Below are 8,328 nucleotides of genomic sequence, written 5' to 3' on the forward strand. Positions count from 1 at the left end.
GATATCACCCGCTGGAGTGGAAGAGGAGCATTATATTTGAACCTCCTAGTATATCACTTTTATTCAATTATATTGCTCTTATCTTGATCTCCATTTATATTACTAATCTGGTCTAGTAATAAATATTGCTCCAGTATATTATCCGCATCGTATATTAATTATCACGTCGATCTAGATATTGCTCCAATCCCGCTCACCGTTCATAATTATTCCTCTGATCGAAATATTGCTCCGATAGATTACCGTCCTCTTTTATATAACTTTGATATCAACTGTAAATATTTCTTCCTGACCACTTATACTTCTTCTCGCTATCTTACGGCTACCGGTACCTCATTCTTTTACTTCCTTTAATCTTGCTTCCGTACCGTCCTAGTGTGGCACTGTGTTACTCAATATCTTACTCTTCCACATCTTAGTATCCCACTTTCTTACTCTCCCACAGTCTTACTCCCACAGCCATAGTCTCTCAGTGTTAATACCTTACAATCTTACTCTCTCCCAGTCTTGCTCTCGCAGCCTTACTCTCACACAGTCTTCCTCTCAGTCTTACGTCCCCATAGTGTTAGTATCTCAGTCTTACGCCCCCACAGATTTACTCTTCCTTTCGTACTCTTCCACAGTCTTCCTGTCTCTCAGTCTTGCCTCCCTCAGTCTCACTCGCCCACTCTGTCCAACAGTCTTACTTCGTAGTCTCCCACCAGTATTGCTCTAAGCAGTTTTGCCCCAAATCATCTGAATCTCGCGTTCAGTACTTTACAGCATTTCCGTCAGTCTTTCCCAGAGTGATACTCCCACAGTCTTACAGTCTTACTCATTTTCCCACGTTGTTAGTCCCACAGTCTTGCTCTGATAGTCTGACGCAAAATAGTTGCCTCACAATCTAATTCTCCCACAGTCTTACTCGCAGCAGTCTTAACTTTCTCATGCTGCGGTACAAATCTTACTGTGGGAAATATTTTAACCAGTCGTAATAATTGAATAAAGCGCTCAATTATTCGCCTCATAAATCCTCGCCTTTTTCTCTCACTCGCGTAATTAACTTCAACGTGGAGTTTTATTTTTTTTTTTTTTAATGGAAGCGTAACGAAGTGAATGTCTAGTTAAATCACGCCAGTTACGAGATATTGTGGAACTGAAGGGGACTCCTTCACGCGGTGGCACTGATATTTCCCGTCGGATCCACTGCCCGGTTATACAGATGTCCCTCAGTTCCATCCTTATCTACCGAGAGGAGGATGGTGGACTGCAGGTTAAGGACAGCTTCAGCCTGCAGTCCACGGGTTTCTTGTTGGAGATGAGCCTGTGGTCACTACTACTACTACTACTACTACTACTTTTTTCTGTCATTGAACTACGTGAAGGAAGCCGCAAAAGAACAAAAATCCACGAAAATCTGGGCCAAGTTAAGGGGAAAAAACTATAGCGCCCAGTTCGTGAAATGTGAAGATGTGTGGCGCCATTTGCTGCGTGTAGGAGGACTGTTGGAGTCTCAGGGAACGGGCTGTATCCTCATGAACAGAGACATTTCTAAGGCTCTATATGCATACAAAATAGCAAAAGTGAACCAAATTGCAGCCAGCCGAGACGCAAGCACACACGCACGAAAACAGACTCGCTTACAACACGCATCTGAACCAGAGCACCGGGGAATATGGTCTGAGCTGAATTTCCTTCCATGTTTTCTAGTGTCACGAAGACCTACACACACACACACACACACACACACACACACACACACACACACACACACACACACACACACACACACACACACACAGAAAGAGAGAGAGAGATTATGACACCACATCATGCACGGGTGGTTGACTCGCGAACAATAACACAGTAAGAAATGTTGATGGATTACTCTCGCCAGGCTCCGGCAGATTTAGGGATTTATCAGGATTTAACAGTTTTATTATGATCTGTATTTTAAGCCCAGTTCCGTCAGATGATCATATTTCCCTTTTTTTTTCTTTTTCTGAATGCCGTCCCTCTTTTTTTTGGTGGGGAAAAGGGTTTGGATGATGATTGTCTTGATGGTGAGTGGTGGTGGTGGTGGTGGTGGTGATGATGATGATGATGAGTTTGTTGATGACGACGATGAAGATCATGACGACAGTGGTGATGTTGATAATGATGATTTTGTTATTTTTTTTTTGTGAGGAAGAAAGAACCAAAGGCCGCGAGCCCGCAGTCATTGTTCGTTCCAAGAGAAAAACAAAATTCAAAATGGTGATGATGATGATGATGATGATGATGAGGAGGAGGAGGAGGAGGAGGAGAAGGAGGATTACGAAGATATGATGATGATGATGATGATGATGATGATGATGATGATGATGAGGAGGAGGAGGAGGAGGAAGGGCAAGATAGCGAAGATAATGATGATGATGATGATGAGGAGGTGGAAGATTATGAAAATATGATGATGATGATGATGATGAACGCACGCTCCATACGCAATTAGAGATTTACGAATTACCATATATCACATCTCTATGACCTTTTTTTTTTTAATTTATTCTGTCGTCAGTATAGGTGCTAAAAATTATTTGTTAACCTCTTCACCCCAACGTCTCTTATGCTTCATTATGGTTACTACGGGAGGGTCTAGTCTCTTAATACTCTTATGTCGTATTTTTTCACATTTTTTCTCTCCCCAGACGATTTTATTCAGTTTAGGAGAGACTCTTAGAACTGGAGACATCAGTTTTAGATTCCATAAACGCCCTCACTAAAATATACCTCCCTTATGTTGAAATAATATCGACTGGTAGAAAAAGAATTGCGGTGAAATATACGACTTTGGACTACTGGTTAATTCAGAGTAGGCAGGGGACTGGAATCCTCTCTCTCTCTCTCTCTCTCTCTCTCTCTCTCTCTCTCTCTCTCGTATATCATGTTGCAAATTTCTCTTCTTGTCAAGGCATTCTCGTCTTACCAAATCCAGCTAGTCACTTTTACACCTCCCATCTCTGTGTTGTGGGCCTCGAGACTGCTTCAACATTGTATATTAATTTTTCCACAGAAGACGACTCGCAGCAATCAAATTTACACCCAGTTCCCCAATTGTACCGCTGAGTAAACAGGGGTTAGGGGAGAAACAGGCTTTTTCGAACAGTCTGACCGGCCCTAGAATCGAATATTGGTTCTCCCAGTTAAGAATTTGGTATGTGCTACGGTACCGGTTCCCTGACGATAGTTTTGTTCACTTTAACCTGACGTAGACTTTCATCTTGTTGCAATCTATTTTCTGTAGTCCAGTGTCAGGATAAGAGTATGGTTCTGCAGCCTTTCCCAGCACGTCTTCGTGACTGGCACCATACTCTAGTGTTAATCGTTTATTACAACTGAGATTCAAGATGGAGAGTGGACAGCTTTACGCCTAGTTTGTGAATAGAGTTAAAGGAATCATAAAGTAGAATATCTCCTTGTCATCTCGAGTATTATAAGACCCCGTAAGACAGTCGATAATTCCCCTTCTTTGGCTTGTGAAATTATAGTCAGTTTGTTTTCATCTGACGGAACTGGGCGACTTTCACAACTTAAATGCTGTGATGTCTGCATAAAACTCAATGACCCTTAGTTATGAGGTAGGAATCAGTCTCCATGGTTAGTAGTCAAAGCAGTCCTCCATTCTGACTACACCTGGCCATTAACTGAACTGAAAGAGGTTAGGCTAAGGATCATTTGCCAGGTTGGAGTAAACGCACTGTAGTATTTTAAGCCTCATAAGATACTCGATAATTTCTCCTTCCTAAGATCGCGAGACGGGTTGGGGTGGAACAAGGGAGCGAGGTCGAGCACTTAAATAAATCTCCGGCGTAACTTAAGGTTGATTTAGAGGGCGGGGCGGCATGAATTTTGGGATTTATCTGTTTAATCCTGATGAACGAGGCCAAGCAAGGTAGGCGGGACGGTTGGTAGGTAGGGATGGGTGGAGGTGAGTTAGGATTGGGTGGGATGGAGGGGGATCTGTATGGGAGGTTGGGTGGTGAGAGAGAGAGAGAGAGAGAGAGAGAGAGAGAGAGAGAGAGAGAAGAGTGTGGGAGGTGGTGGTGAGGGTTGGAGAGTTGGTAGGTAGGTGGAGACGGTTTCAGGTGAATTGGTTGTGATGGATTTCTGTAGGAGTCCGAATAGTTAGGAGAGAGTTGCACAGATTACACAAACCTCATGGCCCCCGCAACACACAGGATTGGAAAGCGCAATGTATGAACCACCCTGTATAAAATGGGAAGGAAATGCAGATAATGGGGTTAGGGAAAGAGAGGGACTATTTTTCTGAGAAATATAATGGGAAGGGTTAAGAGTAAAGATATTTTTAGTGCATTGGGGAAAGTGGGAATAGGGATTTAATAGGAGAAATGGATGGGTGCTGCTGGCGGTGGCTTGGTGAGGGATGGATGAGAGAAGGGATGGGGAGTATACGAGGACTGGGGATATTTTGAGTGCGCTGGGGAAACTGGGAAGGGAAATACAAATGGGGAGGTTGGTGGGTGCTCTGTGAAGGGGAAGAGGAACTGCTTCAATGGTAAATCGAAAATAGTCAAAGTTAAGAGTATTTCGAATGCCTATGTTGGTGAAATTGGGAATGGGGAAAGAATTGGGGTAATGGGTGGGTTCTGCTGGTGGGGGCTAGATAGGGGACAGGGCAGTGAATGGATGTAGGGTGATGTAAGGTAGCTTGTAGGTCAGGTAGTGGCAGGTACAGAGGGTATTTGTTTAGGGAGACAGATGTATGGGACAGGGTTGCAAGTAGGGGGTTAAATATATACTGAGGGTGGTAGTGACTTGAGATAGATATATAACTGCAGGATAGATAAAGTAGGGCGAAGGGTAGGAGATAGAAAAAATAGGGATAAATGCATGGATAGATAGATATAGAACGATTGGACTGAGCAGAGGTGATCATAGATTGGATTAGGAAGGTTACATTAGGGGGAGGAAGGGAATGGAAAAATAAGAAAATAAATAGGATAAATATTTAAAGGCTAGTTGAGAGTAAGTACGAGTGGATATGGGGTAATGCATTTTATTGGAAAAAGGAAAATACGAACAGGAAATGGACAGAGAAGAGATTTAGACTTTAGGGTGGGAGTGAGTTGGTTGGGGCATGGAAGTGAATAGGATAGAGTACGGTAAGGGAAGGAGACGAGAGCAAGAGGAGGTTGATTGGTAGGATACAGATTACAGTGAAGGGTGGGGGTGGACAAGGATGAGTAGGGAAGTGGATGGTAGACTAGAGAAAGGATGGCAGTGCAAGTAGTAAATGTATGGGGTAGAAATTTGGGGAGTGGGAGTGGCCATGGAATAGATGTGGTAAGAGTAGACTAGGGTAAGGAGGGGAGAGGAAGTAGGGGAATGGATAGGGTAGGAAAAGGCCTGGGTAGGAGTCAGAAGGGGTGGGCAGGTTGGTGTGTGTGTAGGGTAGATGTATAGGGCAGATATATGGGCTCAGCATTTCACGCCCTGTCTGTCTTGAGCCCTGTAAGCCCTGTACCTGTAGGCTTTATTCACCGACACTCACTACTGGCTTGCAATTTACGTCCTCTTATGTTCCTCTGTTTTATTACCCACGGGAGTAAGGCCAGTAGCAGGGTAGTAGTAGTGGTGGTGGTGGTGGTAGTAGTAGTAGTAGTAGTAGTAGTAACAGCAGTAGTAGTAGTAGTAGTAGTAATAGTGGTGGTAGTAGCAGCAGTAGTAGTAGTAGCAGCATCTCAGGTTCATCTGAGCATGCACCAGGTGGATTGCAGGCTGAGGTTGCTCTCACCCTTCAGTCCAATAGGGAGAGCTGAGGGACGTTTGTATAACCGGGCAGCATATATGTCGGTGCCACCACGAGAAGGCGTCCCTTTTACCAAACCAGTAGCAGGGAATTTGGATTTTACGTACCTCTGCCCGTAACTCTTTCGCAACGAGATCTCCATGAAGCCGGAAAAAGACTTAGAATTCAGTTGTGTTTGCTTAAGTAATAGTAAATGTATAATCGGTATGGCACTGGAGGTTATTAGATCAGATTATTGAAGTAGGTGTGACCTTTTTAAAACTTTTTATTGTCATTAGTAATTCTTACAGTGTCGCATCCTTCTTGTCACTACATTTTTTCATTGTATTAGTCTTCATCCGTGTTACAGATTGCTTCTTATTACTGCCATCAATTCTTATAACTGCCTTCCATCCTTCCTTCTATTTTTCATTTTCTTCTCAATTCATTTATCCCACTTTCTTCCTTCTCTTCCCACTTTTTTGTTCTTTTCTATTCTGCCTTTTCCTTTTTCTCTCTCCCCCACTGCTTCCTTTCTTTCCCACTTCCTCCTTCCCCCTTTTCATCTCACCGCCTTCTTCCTCATCACATTTTTTCCTCATATGGATTACCTCCATCGTAGCGTCTGACAGGAGCTAGATCATCCTTATCAGCGATCTCATAAACATTCTTTTAAAGGCTTGAGGAGATTATGAGTATTACAAATTTATTATATGTTCAAAACCTGACCCTTCGGTGCTCATTACTCTTATCATTTACCTCTATCAAGTTTAAAGGTAAATACTTATGTCAGAAAAGGTAAATCAGAGTTGGGTGATTGGAGAGGGAAGATTGAAAACAAGATGATGACACAGGAGTGTAATAGAGGGGGTGATGTATTATCCAAAGAGAAGGTCGTTACTGAGTAGGGAATGGAGTGTCGAGTTAACTCCTCACAGGATACGGTATCAGGCAATAGATAGACAGCCTGGCAGTAGTAGTGGAAGTAGTAGAAGTAATAGTAGTAGTTGTTGTTGTTGTTGTAACCCTAGGCTTATCTCTACGTAAACCCAGTGAACTGCGGGCTGAAGATACCCTCTGCAATCCACCATCCTTCTTTTGGTGTGTAGGGATGTAACTGAGGGACGTTTGTATTGCAAGGCAGCGGAGCCACCCGACCATATGAGTGCCACCACGTGAAGGCGTCCCTCTCCAACACACATAGGCAAAAGAAAAGCTAAAAGCAAAAACGCGCACGAAACACTTCCATTGAAAGTTGCAGTCCTGTTGCTTAGAAGAATACTGTTTGATATTTTAATTCACGTCCGATATCTGGAAGGCTGTTCATGTTAAGTCGACTAAACGATGGGGTTTATCTTTGAATGAGAATGGCTTGTGGTGTGTGTGAATTCATTCCTAAGTTTGTCTCCCGGCCTCCGGGTTATTGCGAGCCCATTTAATATATCTGCACTCGTGTGTGTGTGTGTGTGTGTGTGTGTGTGTGTGTGTGTGTGTGTGTGTGTGTGTGTGTGTGTGTGTGTGTGTGTGTGTGTGTGTGTGTTTCTTCAGCTTAGATTATTCGAATTGTAGGTGCTAGATTATAGCATTTTGTTAACTCCCTGCCTTCAGGGATGCTGTCATACCCTTAATGAAATCGAATAGGGCTTGTGTATGAGAGAGAGAGAGAGAGAGAGAGAGAGAGAGAGAGCCGTCGCCATAGTTAACCATTTATTGACGTTTATGCTTTCTCAGTGTTTAAACTCTCCCCAGGTAGCTCCTTATCTCTCTGTTTACCTTTGTGCCTGTCTGCATGTCTGTCTACTTAAAAACAGGACTCACGCCTACCTGACGGCCTATCTACTTTACCTTAGTGGCTGTCGTCCCACCTGTCTGCTTATGAGTTCACGTAAGAGAATAAGCATTATCAGGGGCTTCATAAACCTGTCGTACTGCTTACTCACCTGCTGTTCTCCCTATTAACACGTCCCTCACCTGCCACGCCTGCTTAACTGCCTACTACCTAGTGCCTACGCCTTAGTTTTCATTTTTCTTCGTATGTTGGATCTCCTATTAATAATTTTTTACCCCCTTCTGAGGTGGGAAAAGAGGTCTTGATGATGATGATGATGATGGATGATGATGATTGATGATAGTGGTGACGGTGTGATGAGTATGATGATGACAGGATTGCAGTAGGGATGTGGAACAAAAAATATGCATTAGTAGAAAAATCAGACTACAGAAAATGACAGCAACCCATAAAAAAAAGAAAAAAAAAACGAGAGGTGGGGTGAACAAAAGCCTTATCAAACAGGCGGGGAAATAATAGACACATGTAACACAAAGAGACACCAACCACGATCACAAAAGGTTTTAGAGGAGCATTAACAGCAAGAGGCAAATTAAGAGTCAGACTGAATTCCTTAGTGAACGAGGTTGAGGTCTGCTGTAAAGACATACGACAATATATATTTTTCTTTACTATTTTTAATCCTTCCAGCCTGAGGACGTCCTTTTCATTTTCTTCTCACTACCACCAGACGATTTTCTTCAGAAAGCGAAATATGTCTTATGATGGAATT

Source organism: Coenobita brevimanus, chromosome 45, assembly GCF_032717465.1.
Source record: "Coenobita brevimanus isolate Jiangsu-jjx chromosome 45, ASM3271746v2, whole genome shotgun sequence".
NCBI lineage: Eukaryota > Metazoa > Arthropoda > Malacostraca > Decapoda > Coenobitidae > Coenobita > Coenobita brevimanus.